Raw genomic sequence first — 22,205 nt, forward strand, 5'->3', positions numbered from 1 at the left:
CCTTGCCATCCCCAAAAGGAATTTGCCACAAACAATCTACTGTTTGCTAGTATAATTTCCTTGTCCTACTCCCTTCTGCATATAAAAGTCTTTTATTTTTTACAGCTCTTTAGAGCTTCTTTCTGTAGGCTAAGTGGGATGCTACCTGATTTGTCACTCATTAAATAAAGCCAATAAGATCTTTAAAATTTACTCAGTTGAATTTTGTTTTTTAACACATATATACATGGGAGATACTCATGGGGAAAGGAGTAACTTTTAAAAGGCTGGCTTAGAATTAAGGTTTAAATACCATCATTAGCTTAATCAAAGACGGAAGGGTGTTGGGTGGTGGAAATTATAGGAAGGAAACCAGGAAAAGCGGAATAAACAAAGGTAAGGTATGTTTTGCAGATTTAAGTCAGTGTCTTTTCCACTGATAAAATTCTCGTGTTTAGAGTGAAACTTTTCTTCCTGATACAAAGAGGGAGACACCCTTACAAATAGAGATTTTCTTTTTATGTGTAAATTTCCTTTACAAAAGAGTAACTTCTACTCCTCTGTCTGCAGTTTCTCAGAATAATTCTCATGCCATGGAGGTATATTTTGGGGCAGCATACTCTGGTCCCTACACCACCAATAGAATGAGACAGGAGGCGATTTGGGTCATATTCGAGACAAGCTGCTTACAAAGGGGTCTTCCTTCTCGGCTTTTTCTTCTCCTCTGCCAGATAAATGCCAATGAGCATAATAAATCGGTCCCACTCTACCCAAGGCAGCAGTGTCTTTAAGTCCCAGAATTACACATTACTGAAGGTTAAGATACACGTAGATCTCCCTCCTCATTCCCTGTGTGAGCTAAACCAGCCTGAGTGTTCTTCTGCCCTTCTGGCTTCAGTCACTCAATTGGTTGACAATTTCAGTCATTCGGTTGATAATTTCTCCTGTGTCCCACAACTGCATACCCCATGGCCACTGAGACATCTCGCTGCATATCCCATAGGCACCTCCAATTCTGCAAACCCAAGCCTGGGTCACCACCTTTCCTGTTGTTCCACACCCCACCTCAAAAAAGGGCATCATCATCTATGTGGGTCCAAAAGCCAAAAAGGCTGGAAGTTTCTCTGCCTCGTCACTGAAACCCAAATTCTGTTACCCATCATGTTAACCACCCCATCTAAGTCTGGGTCATTCCTGTCCCACTTCTACTATCCCCCATGACTCCTCCTCTGACAGGGTGCCCACTTGCTCTGAAGCTCCACTCTTTATAGTTTCAATATTGTACATAACCACTACATGGAGATTGTTAAACAAAAAACTTTCACAGCCAAAACTTTTCTGAAAGAAAGGTTTATTGGTCCATATGCTAGCCAAAAAAGGACCAGATCTTGGGGCATGAAGTCTAACCACCAGCAGGAGCACCAGGTAGAAAAGGCAACTATCCACTGTCTCGGAGTTGATTGGGCTTTTTTTTGGTACATCAAGTAGGGGGAAGAAAGATGTAAGTTGTTTTGAAAGGAGGCAGGAGAAGGTGAAGTGGGGCTACTTCTGGGAGAGGTACAGAATCTGTAAGGAAGAAGTGATTGCTCTTTTGGATTGGTTGTGGGCAACAATCTGTAAAGTCCATTTGTAAGCAAAAAAAGGAGTAAAGGGAGTATTTTTACATTATTTAAAAAAATTTTAAGGGAGTATTTTAAAGGGAGTATTTTTACATTATCTAAAAAATCTAAAAAGGGAGTATTTTTATATTGTCTAAAAAATTTTCTTTAGATAATGGCAGAAATAGCCACCTGGAAGTTAATTCAGAATTCCAATATACACTCAAGAATGTAAGCAGTGCTTTTTTCCTCCCTCCACCCAAGACGCCTAAGGGAAAGAAGGGCAAGGGAAAGAACATGGTCCCTGCCCCTGCTGTCGTAAAGAAGCAGAAGGCCAAGAAGGTGATAAATCCCCTATTTGAGAAAATACCCAAGAATTTTGGCATTGGGCAGGACATCCAGCCCAAAAGGGACGTCACCCACTTTGTCAAATGGCCCTGCTACATTCGGCTACAGCGGCAAAATGCTATTCTTTGTAAGCGCCTGAAAGTGCCTCCTGTGATTAACCTGTTCACCCAGGCCTTGGACCGCCAAACCGCTACTCAGTTGCTTAAGTTGGCCCACAAGTACAGACAAGAGACAAAGCAAGAGAAGCAGCAGATTGTTAGCTGGGCTGAGAAAATGCTGCTGGCAAAGGGGATGTCCCCAAGAGGCTACTTGTCCTTTGAGCAGGGGTTAATACTGTCACCACTTTGGTGGAGAATAAGAAGGCTCAGCTGGTAGTGACTGTACATAATGCGGATCCCATCAAGCTGGTTGTCTTCCTGCCTGCTCTGTGCCATAAGATGAGTCTCCATACTACATTGTCAAAGGGAAGGCCAGACTGGGGGGTCTAGTCCATAGGAAGACCTGTACCACTGTTGCCTTCACACAGGTTAACTCAGAAGACAAGGGAGCACTGGCTAAGCTGGTGGAAGCTATCAGGACCAATTACAACAACAGATATGATGAGATCTGTCCTCATTGGGGAGGCAACGTCCTGGGCCCCAAATTGGTGGCTTGTATTGCCAAACTGGAAAAGGCTAAGGTTAAAGAACTGGCCAGCAAACTAGGCTGAGTACACTGTCACATTTTCTGTACATAAAAGTAATAAAAATTCTTTCAGCCAGAAAGAAAGAAAAAGAAAAAGAAAGAGAGAGAGAGAGAGAGAGGAGAGAGAGAGAGAGAGATATATATATATAGAGAGATGAAAATATATGAAGAGATGGAAGATATTAAAACAGTGCCATATATATTGATATTAAGCTTTCTGAGATATTGTTGAAATGAAAATGAATGAAATAATAATGGTACGAAATGAAAATGAAATAATGAAATGGTAATGTGAATGAAATGTGAAATGGAAAATGGTAATGGTACGAATGAATGAATGGAAATATATGCCGAAATGGAATGGTTAGGCTGAAAAGAATGGTTGAAATTTGTTAAATGGTTAATGGTTATAATGGTTAAAAATGAGCCAATGGTTAAAATTTGTTAATGGCGAGCCACGTTTGAATGGTTGGTAATGGCGGTTGTACGGTTTGTCAAAAATTTGTTGAAAATGGTTGTTTGGTTGTTTGTTGTACTCTGTTGAAATGGTTAATTTGTTGCATTGTCACGGTTGAAGAAAGAAAGAAAGAAAGAAAGAAAGAAAGAAAGAAAGAAGAAGAAAGAAAGAAAGAAAGAAAGAAAGAAAGAAAGAAAGAAAGAAAGAAAGAAAGAAAGAAAGAAAGAAAGAAAGAAAAAGAAAAGAAAGAAAGGGAAAGAAAAAGCAAGCAAGCAAGCAGTAATTTGTTGGTTTTGCCCTGCAGCTGTTAACTAATTAACCCCTCTTGTCTCTTTCTTCCACCCTCCAGCCTGCTGTAATTTAATTTAGGACATCTTAAAATTTTCTCCTTGTAACTAGTTACAGGTAGCATGAGCAGTCACCATTAATATTCCCATCCAAAGACCCAACACATAAAAGCATCACCGGGGGCTGCACCGAGGATGCTCAGCCAAACTGGCATAAGGAAGAAGAGAATAAAGACAAGGCATAGTCCTGTAGGAACTTCCCCTATCCCTATCAGAGGGAGGAAGGATTCAGTGTTGCTGGATAGTGTGCACAGTTTGAAATATATAATTTCACCTAAGGCAATCATACAGAGAGCCATCTTTTTTTCATTCTCGGTGAATCTCTTTATCATATTTTTAAAGTCCTGAGCTAGCCTAAGTCCTCTAGGGAGATCTGTGGGTAAAATCTACCTGCCCACCGTAGCTGGGCTTCTGAAGCCCATGGTGGCCAGACCAGCTGAGCCATCTGGTATGTGGAAAACTGACTGACTGAACAAGAGTGTTTTTTTTTTCTTAACTTTATTTTTTTTCTTAACTTTATTTTTTTTCAATTGTATAAATAGCACATGCTCACCCTAAAAAAAAAAAAAAAAAAAAAAAGTCCAAACAGTTCAGAAAAGCATAAGGAGAAAAGTGAAAATTGCCTGAAATCCATCTACTATGACCATACTTTCATGCATTTCTCTATACAGGTTTAGTGTTTCAACATAGTACTCAGGCATTTATGCTTAAATTTATGTAAATAGAGACTTTTATCGAGCTGGTGAAGTGGTTAAGAGTATGTTGTCTGGGTTCCAGTCCTAGGTTGGCCACTTAGTAGATTTGTGACCATGGGTAAGTTGCTTGACCTCTCTGTGCCTGTTTCCTCATCTGGAAAATGGGATTAATAGTGTGGTACCTATCTCACAGGGTTGTTCAGAGAATTAAATGAGTACCCTATAAGGCAGGTACTATCACTCTATTTTACATTTACATTTGTCTTTTAAATACAATATCTACTTACCTTGGTAAGCACATCTGCACATGTCAGCCAGTGCTGAAGTATGCAGATCCTGTCCTATGTTTTTTCTGTAATAGTAAGAGGGTTCTAAAGCCTACTGCCCATGCCCTGGAAAGCCTAACTTCTCCTTGGGTCCCCTGGGTTCCTTATCTCACAGTCACTCTCAGAGAACCCCTGCCTATGGCTTCTAGTCCAGATCATCCCTCTAGAACACTTCTCCTATTTCCACCGATCTCTCTTCAGACTGAGATGTCTGAAACACCCCATAGTGGGGACATAGCCCACCCTGGGCAGAAGGCTCTCTCTATCAGCAGACCCAGACCCAGACTCATTGACCCATTATCATCCCTGCAAAGGACTTTCATTTCTGTCCACACTCACTTCCCATGCCCACATCCAAGAAGAATAAATCACCCTCCTAATACACTGCATCTCCAACTGACCTCAGCTTCTGCCATTTGGGACTCTCAGGTTTAGGATCAATTCTAGGCTGGCATGGCAGCCCACATCCTCCTATAGTGCTGGTGTATCGCTGTCTCTGGCCGCCAGGGAATCCTGGGCCTCCTTGAGAAAAAAAGTTTCTTCCCCAAACTATATCTCAATTTCTCCAACTATAAAATGGGATCACTGCATGGAAAAGCCTCTAGTGTCCCCTTCACCCTGATTCCACATCTGAGACTGCCCTGGACTGGAACATCACCTTTGATACTATTCTATATCTCCAGGAACTGTCCTCCTTTTTACCTTTTGTCAGCACACTGTGGTATACTCCACCACTGATCTCTTTCTGCTTAAGTGTCACTTCTGAATTGGCTCTCACCTCCTTGGTCTCATCATAGTAAATTATCCAATTGACTGTGCCAGGGTACAAATACAGTCTTCAACACAAACATTTATCTTGAAACAGAACCAAGTCCAGATCCTCCCTCAAAAACTGAGGAGGTCGACAGTTTTTTCATTGTTTCACAGCTTTAACCTCATCTTTATAATTAGTCTGTAGGCAAAAACCTATATGTCAGGCCAACTACCTACGACTTGGTCACAGCATTCCCTAAGCCTGTGTCCTGTTTCGTGGAGATAGCAGCTCTTGCCTCCTTCCCAGAGTTGTTAATCAAGTTTTTTTCCAGCTTTACTGAGATATAATTAACATATAACGTTGTATAAGTTTAAGGTATAGAACATAATGATTTTATATATATAGCAAAATTATTACCACAATAAGGGTACTACCTCATATAGTTATAATTTATTGTGTGTGCTGACAACTTTTGAGATTTACTCTTAGCAACTTTCAAATACATAATACAATATTGTCAACTATAGTTACCATGCTGTAATTACAACCCCAAAACTTATTCATCTTAAAACTGAAAGTTTGTCCCCTTTGACCAATATCTCCTCATTTTACCCACCTTCTAGTCCCTGGTGACCATCATTCCTCTCTCTGTTTCTGCAGGTTCAGCTTTTTTAGATTCCACATATAAGTAATATCATTAAGGATTTGTCTTTCTCTGACTTATTTCACTTAGCATAAAGTCCTCAAGATGCATCCACACTGTTGCAAATGACAAAATTTGCTTCCCTTTTTATGTAGCATAATAGCATTGTGTGTGTGTGTGTGTGTGTGTGTGTGTGTGTGTGTGTGTGTGTGTGTGTGTGTTAATTCATTCATCTACTGATGAGCACTTAGGTTGTTTCCACATCTTGGCTACTGAAAATAATGCTGCAATAAACATAATGATACTGATATCTCTTTGATAACCTGTTTTCATTTTGTTCAGGTACATACCCAGAAGTGGAATTGCTGAATTATGTGATAGCTCTATTTTTAATTTTTTGAGGAACTTCCATGCTGTTTTCATTATTGGCTGCACCAATTTACAATTCCCACCAAAAGTACACAAGAATTCCCTTTTTTTACATCCTTACTAGTATTCGTCATCTCCTGTCTTTTCTTATACAACTATTCAAAGAAGTTTGAGGCAATATCTCCTTGTAGTTTTTATTTAAATTTCCCTGATGATTGTTAATATTAAGCACTGTTTCATATACCTTTGGCCATTTGTATATCTTCTTGGAAAAATGTCTATGTAGGTTTTCTGCCTATTTTTTGATGAAATTGTTTTGTTTTGTTTTGTTTGCTATTGAGTTGTATGAGTTCTTTATATTTTTGGAAATTAACTCCTTATCAGTTATGTGATTTACAAATATTTTCTCTCATTCTGTGGTTTGACTTATTTTGTTGATTGTTTCTTTTGCTGTGAAGAGCTTTTCAGTTTGATGTGGTCCCATTTCTTAATTTTACCTTTTGTTGCTTGGGCTTTGAGTGTCATATCCATAAAATCATTGCCAAGACCCATGTCAAGGAGATTTTTATTGTTTTATTCTATGATTTTTATGGATTTATGTCTTACTTTTAAGTCTTTAATTCATTTAGAATTAATTTTTATGATTGTCATAAGATAGAGGTCCAGTTTGTGAAAAGACTTCAGTCTAAAATGGAACTGAAGATATAAAATGGAGAATCTCACACATGCACTCTCAGAAGAATGAAACTTAAAAACTAAGAGATTGATTTTTCCATAAATGCCTAACTTACAGACAATAATACTTATCTCTTCACCAGTGAACACCCACCAAGAATCTCTCCCCATTCTCAAACCAATGAACTTACTGTTAAGACTCACTGGACTTTCCCTCTTGGCACTTCTTGCCTATAAATACAGCCTATCTTATATCCTCATGCAGTTACTAAATTGTGATTTCTTTGCTATTACCAAATAAACTCAATTTCTGGTCATTTGATATTGCCTCAGCTTACCTCTTTATTTAGGTTTTATTCTTTTGCATGTGAATATTTAGTTTTCCTAACATCATTTATTAAAGACACTGCTTTTTCCCCGTTTAATATTCTTGGTTTCCTTATCAAATTTTCATTGACCACCTATACATAGGTTTATTTCTGGGTTCTTGATTCTGCTCCATTGTTATATATGTCTGCTTTTTTGTCAGTACTATAGTGTTTTGATTATTATATCATTGTAATATAGTTTTAAATCAGAAAGTGTAATTTTTCCAGTTCTGTTCTTTCTCAGGATTACTTTAGCTACTTGGGGTCTTTTGCGGTTTCACATGAGTTTTAGGATTTTTCTATTTCTGTAAAAAAAGAAAAATGCCATCAGGATTATGATGAAAATTTTATTGAATCTATACATAGCTATGGGTAGTATGGACATTTTAACAATATTAATTATTTCAATCTATAACACAGATATTTTTCTATTTATTTTGTATTTTTCAACTTCTTTTATTAATGTGCTATAGTTTTCAGAATATATATAGATCTTACCTATGAATAAGTTTAAACAAGGTGGTGAAAAATCTATACACTGAAAACTATAAAACATTGATCAAAGAAATCAAAGAAGACACAAAATAAATAAAACACATCTGATTTTGTGGATTGGAAGAACTATTGTTAAAATGTCTATACTACCCAAAGATCTGTCGATATAAAGTAATCCCTATCAACATTCCAATAGTATTTTTACATTAATAGAAAAAGCAATCCTAAAATTGATGTGAAATTACAAAAGACCCTGAATAGCCAAACCAGTCCTGAAAAAGAACAAAGCTAAAAGCATCACACTTCCTGAGTTTCAGCTGTATTATGAAGCCATAGTAATAAAAATACTACAGTACTAGCATAAAAGTAGAAATATAGACCAGTGAAACATAATCAAGAGCCCAGAAATAAACCCATGCATATATAGTCAATGAATATTTGACAAAGGAGACAAGAATACTCAATGGAGAGAATATAATCTCTTCAATAAATGGTAATGAGAAAATTAGATATTTACATGCAAAAGAATGAAACTAGACTCCTATATTACACCTCTCAGACAAATTAACTCAATGGATTAAAGATTTTAATGTAAAACATAAAACACAAAATTCCTAGAAAAAAAACATAAGGAAAAAGCCTCTTGACATGGGTCTCGGCAATAGTTTTTTAAATATAACAACCAAAGCACAAACAACAAAAACAAAAATAAACAAGTAGGACTACATTAAACCAAAAAGCTTCTGTACAGCAAAAGAAACAAAAAACAAAATGAAAGGCAACCTAAAAAAATTGGGAGAAAATATTTGCAAACAATATTTCCAAAAAAGGGTTAATATCCAAAATATGTATGGAAAAAAAACTCATAAACCTCAATAGCAAAAAATAAAATAAAATAAATCCACAAATAATCTAATTAAAAATGGGCAAAGGACTTGAATAGACATTTTCTAAAGAAGATATACAAATAGCCAACAGGTATATAAAAAGGAGCTCAACATCACCAATTATTAGAAAAATGCAAATCAAAACCACAATAAAATATCACCTTGTGCCTATTAAAATGGCTATCATCAAAAAGACAAGAGCTAACAAATGCTGGCCAGGATGTGAATAAAAGGGCACTCTTGTGCCCAGGTGGAATTGTAAATTAGGATAGCCATTGTGGAAAAACAGTATGAAGATTCCTCAAAAAAATTAAAAATAGAACTACCATATTATCCAGCAATCTCACTTCTGGCTATATAGCTGAAAGAAAAAAATCACTATGTTGAAGAGACATCTGCACCCCCATGTTCATTGCAGCATTTTTTACAATAACCAAGACATGTAAACAACTCAAGTATTCATCAATAGATGAATTGATGAAGAAAATGTGATACATATGACAAAATACTATTCAGCCATTAAAAATGAAGGACATCCTGTCCATTGCAACAACCTGGATAGACCCTGAGGGCATTATGCTAAGCGAAATAAGTGAGACAGAGAAAGACAAATACTATACAATATCATTTATATGGAATTTAAAAAATTCATAGAAAAAGATCAGATTTGTGGTTACCAGAAAGGGGAATTGGGAGAAATTGGGTGAGGACGATTCAAAGGACAATTCACCCAATTCGGTTACAAAATAAAGAAGTACTGGGGATGTAATGTACACTTTGATGACTATAGTAACACTGCTGTAAGATATATTTAAAAATAGCTAAGACAGTAAATACTAAAAGTTTTCATCACAAAGAAAGGTAAATAAATAAACAAGTAAATAAATAAAAAGAAGAAAATGTAGTTTAGGAATTCCAGCCGTTCTTTTTTCACCAAAATTGTCTTGGCTATTCTAAGTCCTTTACTTAAATTTCACATTGTTTGTCAATTATAATTTTAAAAGTCTGCTGGGATTTTGATTGAGATTGCATTGAATCTATAGATCTATTGCATAGATTTACTATCTTAACGGTACCGACTCTTATGATTAAACATATTACAACTATCTAGGTCAAGTTTTCAGTAATATTTTTTTAATGAAGACACCTTGTGTATCTTTTACTAAATTTATTCCTAAATGTCCAATGTGTTTTATTGCTATTATATATACTTTATAATCTTATTTTCCATTTGCTTGTTACTAGTTTATAGAAGTACGACTGATTTTGTCATGTCATCTGAGAAAAAAAGGTAGTCTTACTTTTTCCCTTCTAGTCTGTATACACATTTTTTTAATCTTAATGCACTGTCTAGGACCTCCAATATGATGTTGAAGAAAAGTTATAAGACTAGCCATTCTTATCTTACTTCTATCCTAAAAAAAAAAAAAAGAGCATTTAATGTTTTACCATTAAGAATTCTGTTAGCTATATCTTTTATCAAATTCCCTTCTATTCACAATTTGCTGAGAGAAATTTCCCTTCTATTCACAATTTGCTGAGAGAATTTCTCATAAATAAGTGTTGAATTTTATGAAATGCTTTTTCTAGATCTTTTGAGATGATCATATGGTTTAAGGCCTTTGCTTTCTTAATGCAGTAAAATAGACATATTTAAAAATGTCAAACAAATCTTACATTCCTGAAATAAATCTCAGTTTGTCATGTTATATTATCCCTTTTAAATATTGATAAATTTGATTTGCAAATATGTTGTTAAAATATTTGCATTTTTGTTAATTGGTCTATAACTTATTTCTATCTCTCTCTCTTTCTTTTTTTTCTCTCTTTCTTGTAATATCCTTACCAGATTTTGGTGTTAGGTTTATGTTGACCCCATAAAGTATTTCTTCATCATCTACTCTTGGGGCGTGGGGTTGGGGGGAGGAATTGTATACAATTGGCTTTTTTTCCCCCTAATATGTTAAAATTCACATATTAAATCTGGACCTGAAGTTTTTAAAACTGGAAAAATTTTTAATTGTGAGTTTGATTTATTTGACATCAATAGTACTATTCAGATTTTCTGTTTCTTCTTGTGTTGGTATAGAAAATTGTATTTTTAAAGATATTTATCCAATTCTTTGCATTGTCAAAATTTAGAATGGAGTTGTTCATAATAACAGTTAATGTCTCTAAAAGTTGGAAGGATTTATAGTGATATCTTCTTTTTCATTGCAAATATGGGATATTTTTTCTCTACTTTTTTTTTTGATGAGCATTTTTTTTCTTTTTTTTAGAAATTGACAATATTAAATTTTACCCCAGCTCTGTGTTCCTGAAAAGCAGTGACCGTTAAGAAATCTCCCAACCCTTTTGTTCTCTGAAAAATGGCTTACTACAAAATACCCTTCCCTCTATGACATACATAAAATTCATGGTGCCGCCTTGTTTACCCATGACAAAGCCAAACACAGATGCTCTAAATTGCCATTATTTGCTTTATAAATTATTAAACTGTTTTGTCTCCACTGAACAATCAGAAAAAAAAATGCTTGTTAACCATGTTAACCAAACTTTATTTAATTTCTTTCCTTCCCAAGGTTCCTTCATTTTAACTCATCCTCACCCTGAGCCATCATACAACCCCTCTTTAACTGCCCTTCTCAGTTAAAGATCTATTATCTGATCTATTATCTGATAACCCATTTTTATCTGTTCTTCTTGTTCTTTCCACTTTTACATACCACATTCTTTGCAGCCTTTTTACTCCTCTTTAAAAGAAAAGTCCTTTTTTGCCTAAACTTTAAGATGTCTGCAGAGCTCATGGTCAGAGCATTCTTCCTAATACTATGCTCCCTTTCTCTCTCTTAAAATAATGTTTTCAAATAAAGTCTCTCCTTATCTAAGACTGGAGTTGTTTTTTGCTTTATAGAATTTATCAATTTTATTAATCTTTTCAAAGAACTAACTTTATCTTTGTTAATTTTATCTATTGATTATGTTTCCATTCATTTCTGCTCTGAAATTTATTTAGTCTATCTTCTCTGTGTTTTACTATTTCTTCTGCTTTTTAACTTCTGGAGGTAAAAGCTCATACCACTGAGTTTAAAACTACCTTCCATTCTAACATATTCACTTAGAGCAATAAATGTACCTCTTTACACTCCACAAATGTTTATATATTGTTACTTTTTTTAGTTCAAAGTAGTATCTAATTTTCATGTGATTTCTTTGTTGATTCATAGTTTATTTAGAAGTGTGTTGCTTAATTTCCAAATATTTTGTGATTTTCTAAAGTCTCTTTGCCTTTTATTTTGAGTTTAATACCATTTTAGTCAGAGAACAAACTCTGTATGTTTCAACTCCTTTAGGGATTTTTGAGATGTCTAACATGACCCATCCTATGGTTTATCTTGGTAACTATTTCATGTGCACTGAAACAGAATGTTTATAGATAGTAAAAAATTTTCCATGGTCATTCATGTTCTGCATATCTTGTGAGCAGAGATACTGGAGGCCATTTTTATCTTTTCAAGGATGCTTGCATAGAAAACAGACTTTGAAGATAGAGATAATGTGTCAATCTGTAGCAAAGGACAGGTTAGTTTTCTGCCCATTATAATAAAGATAATGTCTCCATCTGAGGCAAAAGTTGGGCAAGTTTACTTTTACCCTGTCATAAGAAATTGAAGTTTCTTAAATTTTAGGTTCATCAGCTATGATGCAAACTCATTACCTGTATAGCATCCACCAAGATGAGACTGCATCACTGCAAGGGGAGTTTGGAACAAAGGAAAGTAACCTAAAACTGTAGCTCAGGATGCTTGCTGTGCTGTGATTAATAAAGTCCTTGGTCTCTGACCCAGAAGTCTCTTATCTTCACCAGCAACCATGGGAAGCTAAGTTATTAGCATGCAAGTAAGGTATAATCTAAAATCCTTTATCTTTAACAAAGTTCTTGAAATTTATTTTGTAGTTGTTGGAAGAAGTGTTATAATATGCTAACTGGGCCAAGGTTGTTAATCAGGTTATTCATATCATATATGTGCTTTATATCTTTCTTTTTTCAGTTCTGCCAATTATTGTTTCATATATTTTGAAGACATAATATTGCATGTATATATTTAAGATTATGTTATTTGGAAAAATTGGACCTTTATCATTTAAAATATGTCTCCTTATATTTGATAATATTTCTAGTCATTACGGTATTATGATATTAATCTAGCCACTCTAGCTTTCTTATACATACTATTTACATGATATGTATTTTTCCATATTTTCACTTTCATCATCTCTGTTTTATTATATTTAAAATGTGTCTCATAAAAAGCATACAGTTGATTCATATTTCTATAGTTTGTCTTTCAATAATAGCATTTTAGTGGTTTTGAAATATGTTCACAGGCAGGACATCAGCAAAATGGCAGACCATAAGGCTCTATGCTCTCTTTACTCCACAGAAACATTAAAAAAAAGCAGAAACTACCTGAGCCAATTTCATCTGACCATTGGAAAAGGTGTAGAGCAACTAAGCAAATGCCCAATCAAAAAAATCTCTCTTCAAAATGATATGAAATTTTTTGTGATTTTTTTTTTACTCACACTTACCCCACTCCCCGTCTGGTGTGACAACAATCTTGATCTTCAGCAGTGAAACCCAATTTTGACTTTTCTCCCTCAAACAAGAGAAAGCAGAGCAGACCTTATTTATAAATTATTATGTGTATCTGTTCCAACTTTTCTAGGGAACACATAAAAGACTGATGTGGGTGCTCATCTCTGTCTTACATAATTCAGAATGCCGGTTTAAAAAAAAAAAAGAAAAGAAAAACAGCAGTGGGCTTGAAAAAGCTATAAGGAGACTACATATACATAGACTCCTAGAGCAAAAGATTATAGGTGAAGCCCTACAATAGTCAAATTAAAGCCCAGAAAAGAAGCTGGGGTGAGGCTCTTTAGGAAATTAGAACATTCAAAAATGTTCTTGTATCTAAAGAAATCTAAAAAAACATTCACATGCCAGATAAGAAACATGCTAAGAATAGTACTGAGAAGACCTTAACTTTTCACCTGGGGTTGATCTCTTGATTCAGAATAAGCCTATCTTAGTAGTGAAAGAATACTTAACACTGAGCCAATCTGCAAATACTGGAGACGTGGATAATTTCTTTTTTGAGGATTTTTTAAATATTTTTTATTGTTTATTTTAGCCCATGGCATTTGAGAAAATCTCTGTCAAAACTTCAACTGCACCAAGCTAAAGGAACAAGATTTCAGCAATAACACATGAAAGGAATAATCTGCAAATACAGTTCGGAAAAATCTCAGAACAAATGGGCTACTAAAGCTTTCAACAATCAAAAAAAAAAAAAAAGGAAATGTTAGAAAAGGAAGAGATCTGTTTTCCAGAATTACCACATTATATAAATAAAATAAACAATATTCGATTAAAAATCACAAGGCACAAAAAGAAACAGAAAAAATGGCTCATTCAAAGGAACAAAAGAAATTGATAGTAACCATCCCCGAGGAAGCCCAGAGATCAGAATTATTACATAAAAATTTTAAAAACAATTAAGTATGCTCAAAGAGCTAAACAAAAGCACAAAGAATTAAAGGAAATCATAAAAATACATATAAACAATTCAGGATATCAAGAAAAAGATAGAAATTATAAGAAGAAACCAAACAGAAATTTTGAAGAGGAAAAGTGCAATAACCGAAATAAAAATTTCACTAGAGAATTCAAAAGCAAGTTTGAACAGGCAGATAAAGAACCAGCAAACTTGAAGATAGACCAGTCAAAATTATTAAGTATGAAAAGCAGACAGAAAAAAGAATTTTAAAAAAGGTGAACAGAGACTAAAAATTTGTAGAATGCCTTTCAGCAGACCAACACATGCCCTAAGGGAGTCCCCAAAAGAGAAGAAAGAGAGAAAGAGGACAGAAAAATTATTTTTAAAAATTTCAAAACTTCCCAAGTAGGATTACCCAAAGTTACTCACACAGAGACACATTATACTCAAACCGTTGAAAGACAAAGACAGAATCTTGCAAGCAGAAACAAAGAAATGACTCATCATGCACAATAGATTCTCAATAATATTACAAGTTATTTCTTATTGGAAATTTTAGAGGCCTGAAGGCAGTCGGGTGATATATTTAAAATACAGAAAGAAACAAAACCTATAAACCAAGAATTTTATGCCCAGAAAAACTTTCCTTCAAAAAATGAAAAAGAAAACAAGATATACTCAAATAAACAAAAGCTGAGAAAAGTCATTACCACTGGACTTGCTCTTCCAAAAATGCTAAAGGAAGTCTTTTGAATGAAATAAAAAATACACTAAACAGTAACTTCACACCACGTGAAAGTAAAACGTAGGTTCTTTAAAAAGGTCAACAAAATTGATAGACTTTAGTTAGATTGAGTAAGAGTAAAATAGATGACTCGTTACTAAAATTAGAAATAAAATTAGAAATAAAAGTGGGTACATTACTACTAATCTTACAGAAATAAAAAAGATTATAAAATAACACTATGAATAATTTTATACCAATGATTTGTATGCCCTAGATAAAATAAACAATTTCTAGAAATACACAATCTACCAAAACTTAATCATGAATAAATGAAACATGTAAATAAATATGTAACTATTAAGGTGATCAAATCTAAAATCTCGCAATCAAAAAAAAAAAAATGCCCTGAACCAAATGGCTTTGCTAGTCAATTTTACCAAACATTTAAAGAATTAATACCAATCCTTCTCAAACACTTCCAAAAAATTGAAGAGAGAACACTTTCTCACTCATTCTAAGGTCAGATTTAACCTGATAACAAAGCCAGACAAAGACATTACAAGAAAAGAAAACTACAGATGAATATACATTATTAATTTGGATGTAAAAGTCATCAAAATACTAGGAAAGTGAATTCAGCGGCATATTAAAAGATTATATACACCATGACAAAGTGGGATTTATTCCTGGAGTCAAAGTATATTTCAACATATGAAAATCCATCAATGTAATACACTACAATAATAGAGTGAAGGAAAAGAACCACATGATCACCTTAATTGATGCAGAAAAAGCATTTGACAAAATGAAACATCATTCTGTATTTTTAAGTAAAAATATTTAAAAACCTCAATTAAATTTTAAAAAGAAGGAAACTTCTTCAGCATGATAAAAACCAAACATGAAAAAAATCTTCAATGGTAAAAAAACTGAAAGCTTTCCCCTAAGGTTAGGGATGAGGTAAGGATGATCACTTTTCTACTTCTTTTCAACATAATATCAGAAGTTATAGCCATAACAATTAGGCAAGAAAAAAAATAAAAAGCATCCAAACCGAAAGGAAAAGATATAATCTATGTTTCCAGATAACATAATCTTATATGTAGAAAACCCTAAATATTCTCCCCATCCCCACCCCAAAAAAAAGCTGTTAGAACTAATAAACAAATTCACCAAAATTGCAAGACACAAAATCAACCCACAAAAATCATTTGTATTTCTATACACTAACAATAAACAATCCAAAAAATATTAAGGAAACAATTCCATTTACAATAGCAACAAAAATAATAAAATACTTAGGAATAAATTTAACCAAGGAAGGGAAAAATTTTACAAAACATTGATGAAAGAAAATTTTAAAAAACATAACAAAAGGAAAATCACTCTGTGTTTATCACTGGTGTAATGTTAAGGTGTCAATACTACCCAGAGAAATCTAGAGATTAAATAAAATACCTACCAACATCCTGATAACATTTTTTGCAGAAAGAGAAAAACCCATGTTAATGTTCATATGTAAACTCAAGAGACCCTGAATCGCCAAAACAATCTTGAAAAATAACGAAGTTGGAGAACTTGCACTTCCTATTTCAAAACTTACTACAAAACTACAGTAATCAAAGCAGTGTGGTACTGGCATAAGAACAGACACAAAGATCAAAGGAATATAATATGGAATCCAAAACTAAGATCTTACGTATATGGTCATTTGATTTTTGACAAGAGTGGCAAGATCATTCAAGGGAGAAAGAGTCTTTTCAATAAAGGGTACTAAAAAAAAACTGAGTATCTATATGCAAAAGGGTGAAGTTGGTCCTTCATCTTATATGATATAAAAATTTTGTTCAAAATGGATCAAAAACCCAAATATTAAGAGCTAAAACTATGCAACTCTTAGAAAAAAAATCACACAGCAAAAGCTTCATGATGTTGAATTTGCCAGTGATTTATTGGATATGACATAGGCAACAAAAGTAAAAATAAACAAATTGAACCTTATAAAAATTAAAATATTTTATACATAAAAGGTCACAATCAACAGAGTGAAATGTCCACCCACAGAATGAGAGAAAACATATATTGGATATAGGATTGTTACCCATACTATATAGAGAATTCCTACAATTTAACAGTAACAAAAAAGAAACAAATTCCAAAATGGGCAATAGACTTGAATAAATATTTTTCCTAAAAAAAATATACAAATTATCAATGAACACATGAAAAGAATGCTCAACATCACCAGTTATTATGGAAATGCAAATCAAAAGCATAATGAGGCACCACTTCACACGCATTAGGAGAGCTACTATCAAAAAAGCAGAAAATAAGTGTTGGTCAGGGTATGAAGCTGGAACTTTTGCACACTGCTATGGGCATGTAAAATGATGTAGCCTTTGTGAAAAACAGTTTGACTGCTCTTCAAAAATTTAAAAATAGAATTAGCATGTGATCTAGCAAAAAAATAGGTTCTCAAACAGATACATGACTGTACACCAGTGTCCACAGCAACATTATTCACAATAGCTAAAAGGTGGAAATAATCCAAGCATCCATTATTGATGAATGAATTAACAAAAATGCGTTACAGTCATACACAGCTTAACAATAGGGATACTTTCTCAGATATGTATGGTTAGGCAATTTTGATCATTGTGTGAACATCACAGAGTATACTGACACAAACCTGGATGATATAACCTACTATAAACCTAGGCTATATAGTATAGCCTATTGCTCCTAGGCTAGAAGCCTGCATAGCATATCACCATACAAAACAACACAAGATTAAATCAAGCTCAAGAAAAATGATGCAATTAAGAGACACAATAAATACAAGATGTATGAGGCTGTTGGCATAACACGGCATACTGTTGTACAGCAAACTTTTTATATAAATAGAAAGAGTACATTCTAAAATAATGATTAAAAATATAGTATATTAAATACATAAATCAGTAGCATAATGGTTTATTATCATTATTAAGTATTCTGTACTATACATAATTGTGTTACACTTTTATATGATTGGCAGAACAGTAGGTTTGTTTACATCAGCATCACCACAAACTAGTGAGTAATGCTTTGTACTGTGATATTGCAATCGGCTACTATGTCACTAGGTGATAGGAATTTTTCAGTTTCAGTATAATCTTGTAGGACCACCACTGTATATTGGGCCTATCTTTGACCAAAATGTCATTATGGGGCACATGACTGTATAAACACACAAAGGAATGAAATTCTGATACATGGTACAAAACAAATGAACCTTGAAAATATTATGCTAAGTAAAATACACTAAACACAAAAGGAGGTACCTAGAATAGGCGAATGCATAGAGACAGAAGTAACGTAAAGGTCACCAGGGCTTAGTGGAGGGTGGGTAAGGAAGTTGTTATTTAATGGTTACGGAGCTTCTGTTTGGGATAATGGAAAATTGCTAAAAATGGATAGTGGCGATGGTTGCACAACATTGTGAATGTACCTAATGCCACTGAACTGTATACTTAAAAATGAATAAAATAGTAATTATATTATGTATATTTTACCACAATAAAAGGTCACACACAAAAACAAAACTATGTCCAAAAATCTTTTTGAATATTTCTCCCTTCAGGTGGTGGAGCCTAGTTCCCTTCCTTTGCATGTAAATTGGACTTAATGACTCACTTCTAGCATATAGAATAAAGCAGAAGTGATGGTTTACAACTTAAAAGACTAGGTCTTAAAAGGCACCATGACAAAAACTTTTTAGTTTGATATAGTCCCATTTGTTTTCTTGTTTGCTTGTGTGTTTGTGTGTTTTCCCTGCCTGAAGAGACATATCCAAAAAAAATATATTACTAAAAGTGATGTCAAAGACTTTACTGCCAATGTTTTTTTAGGTGTTTTATGTTTTCGGGTCTTACATTTAAGTCTTTAATCCATTTGAATTTATTCTTGTATAGGATGTAAGAAAATAATCTACTTTCATTTTTTTTGCATGTATCTACCCAGTTTTTCCAATGCCATTCATTGAAGAGATTATCTTTACCCCATTGGATATTCTTGCCTTCTTTGTCATAAATTAATCGACCATATAGGTGTGGGTTTATTTCTGGCCTCTCTATTCTGCTCCAATAATCTATGTGTCTGTTTTTATGCCAGTACCATGCTATTTTGATTACTATAGCTTTGTAGTATAGTTTTATATCAGGTAGCATATAACTCCAATTTTGTTTTTCTTTCTCAAGATTAATTTTAGGATTATTTGTGCTAGTTCTGTGAAAAATGCCATTGGTATTTTGGTAAGGATTGCACTGAATCTGTAGGTCGCTTTGGGTAGTATGGACATTTTAATGATGTTGATTCTTTCTATGAGCACAGTATATGCTTCCATTTATTTGTATCTTCTTCAATGTCTTACCATTTCCTGAGTACAGGTCTTTCACCTCCTTGGTTAAATTATTCCTGGGTATTTTTGATACAATTATAAATAAAATTGTTTTCTTAATTTCTCTTAATTAAAAACACTAATTCAAAAAAGATATGCATCCTTATGTTCATTGCAGTATTATTTATAATAGTCAAGATATGGTAGCAACTTAAGTGTCCATCCATAGATGAATAGATAAAGATATATATGGATATGTATATGTACATATCCATATATATAATGGAATATTACTTGCACACAAAAAAAGAATGAAATCTTCCCATTTCCAACAACAAAAGTGGACTTAGAGGGTATTGTGCTAAGTGAAATATGTCAGACAGAAAAAACAAATATTATATGATTTCTCTCATATAGGAAATCTAAAAAAAATAAAATAAAATAAATGAATAAACAGAAAAAACTCATATATACAGAGAACAAACTGATGGTTGCCAGATGGAAGGGTGTTTGCGGGTGGGTGGGTAAAAAAGGTAAAGGGATAAAGAAGTACAGATTGGCAGTTAAAAATAGTCACAGGGATATCAAGTATAACATAGAGAATATAATCAATAATATTGTAATAACTATATGTGGTATCAGGTGGGTACTAGATTTATCCAGGGGGAATCACCTCGTAAGTTATATAAAGGTCTAACCACTATGCTGTCCACCTAAAGCTAATATAATATCAAATGTCAATTATAATTAAAAACTTTTTTTTATTTTTTAAGGCCCTGTGGCTTCTTTTTTTTTTCTCACTTGAACTGCTCTCCCTGGGAGAAGTTAGATGCTGTGTCATAAGAGTAATCAAGCAAGCTGTGGAGAGACCCATCTAATGCAGTGTTCTCCTGCCAACTGAGCTGTGAGTGAGCCCCTTTGGGACAGATCCTCATTTTCAGTTAAGCCTTCAGTTTTCAGTTAAGCCTTCAGATAATTGCAGTCTCTGCCAACACCCTGATTGCCATTTTAAGACAAGTCTTAAGCCTTAACCACCCAGCTAAGCCTCTCCTGAATCTATAGAAATTGTAATAAAAAAATGAATGTTTGTTAATTTAAGGCTCTAAGTTTTAGGGTAATTAGTTTCTCAGCAGTAGATAATTCTTGCAAGTGTACCATTCATTTTCACTTGATGATATAGTCGGGTTTAATTCTACCATCTTGCTTTTGTTTTCTATTTGTCCCATCTGTTTTTTGGGGGGTGTTTTTTTTGTTTTGTTTTGTTTTGTTTCTATACTTTGTATCTATGTTTCACTTCCTCTGCCTTCTTTTGGATTAATAAAGTACTTTTATATCTTTCATTTTATTTATTCTATTGGCTTTTTGCTATAACTCTTTGTAATTTTAAGTGATTTCTCCAGGTGATTACAATAGGCATCTTCAACTTATACCAGTCTGGCTTGAACTAATATTGCATCCATAGAAAATACAAGAATTTATAACAGCATAATTTTAGTTTTCCTCCTTTGTGCTTTTGTTGTCATGTGTTCTACATATATTATTAATGTCTTTATATATATTTTTAGTATTGTTTTAAATAGTCAGTTTTTTAAGAAAAATTAAAACATCCTTTTACATTTATCCACATATTACAATGTCAAGTGCTCGTTCTTCTATCTTGTTAATCAGACCTCATATCTGGTGTCTTTTATATGTAGCAAAAAAAAAAACTTTAGATTTCTTTATAGCATAATTCTGATGGACATAAATTGTCTCGAATTGTGTTTGTCTTTAAAAGTCCTTTTTTCTCCTTCATTTTTAGAGGATATTTTCACCGGATATAGAATTCTTCATTTCCAGTATCTTATGTTATTTCAATATTTAAAGATGACATTTCATTTTCTTCATTTTTATTGTTCCTCATGAGAAGTCACTCTTCACTGTCCCTGTTATTTCTGTTAATGTAATATTACACACACACCTAAACTGCTTTTAAGATTTTTATCTTTGGTTTTCAACAGCTTGACTATGATTTACCTAGGTCTTTTTTCTGCTTGTATTTGTTGAGCTTCTTGGATTTGCAGCTTATTTATTTCATCAATTTTGGACATTTTCAGCCATTATCTTTTCAACATTTTTTCTCTCTCCTCTACTGAGACTCTAATTGCTCACACGTTAGACTATTTGACATTTTCTGATCACTCTGTTTATAGTTGGGTTTTTGTTTTGTTTTTTTGTTTATTTGTTTGTTTTACTTTCTTTTTTCCCCTTATTTTTCCATTTGTATAATTTCTATTGACTTGTCTTTTAATTTCCTAACCTTTTTTCAACTATATCCAGTATAGTGTTAAGTTAACCCAATGGATTCTTACTTTCAAGGAAAACATTTTCTGGTTCTAGAATTTCCTTTTTTAAATTTTAGTTTTTGAATTTCCATTCTTTTGATAAAATTTTCCATCTTTTCACCCATTTTGCTCACCTTTTCTGTAATTTCTTTAAAGTATTTATAACAGTTACTTATATACTTGTCTGCTAATTTCAATCTCTGGGTCATCTGTGAGTCTACTTCTATTTACTTTATTCTCATTATTATAGGCCATGTTTTTCAGCTTTTTTGTATGTTTGGTTATTTTTTTATTGTATGCTGAACATTTTCAATGATACTTTGTGGAAATTCTGGGTTATATTATCTGCTTCCAAATAGTGCTATATTTTGTTCTGTTTGACAGTTGAATTCCTGGCAAGAAGGGTCTATTTCAAGTTTATTCTTTTCTTTAATTTATTTATTTTTTATGGTGACAATGGTTAATGAAATCCAATTAGTTTCAGCTGTATACTTTAGTAAGGTGTGTAGTATATATGTGTGTGTGTGTGTGTGTGTGTGTGTGTGTGTGTGTGTGTGTGTATATATATTTTTTTTACATCGCGTTCACTT

At 33.4% G+C, this 22,205-nt stretch overlaps 1 protein-coding gene and 1 pseudogene across 1 annotated transcript in view; one reads left to right on the plus strand and one right to left on the minus strand.

The window, feature by feature from the left end:
• Nucleotides 1-22,205, minus strand: part of TSN (translin) — a 143,393-nt gene that overhangs the window by 32,218 nt on the left and 88,970 nt on the right. Inside the window, exon 6 of the transcript XR_005655779.1 lies at nt 13,219-13,286. The gene's annotated coding sequence lies outside the window, so the exon portion shown is untranslated. The remainder of the gene's footprint in view (nt 1-13,218; nt 13,287-22,205) is intronic.
• LOC120613837 (60S ribosomal protein L7a-like) lies at nt 1,375-2,634 on the plus strand (annotated as a pseudogene).

Source organism: Pteropus medius, unplaced genomic scaffold (assembly GCF_902729225.1).
Source record: "Pteropus medius unplaced genomic scaffold, Ma_sr-lr_union100, whole genome shotgun sequence".
In the NCBI taxonomy this organism is placed as follows: domain Eukaryota; kingdom Metazoa; phylum Chordata; class Mammalia; order Chiroptera; family Pteropodidae; genus Pteropus; species Pteropus medius.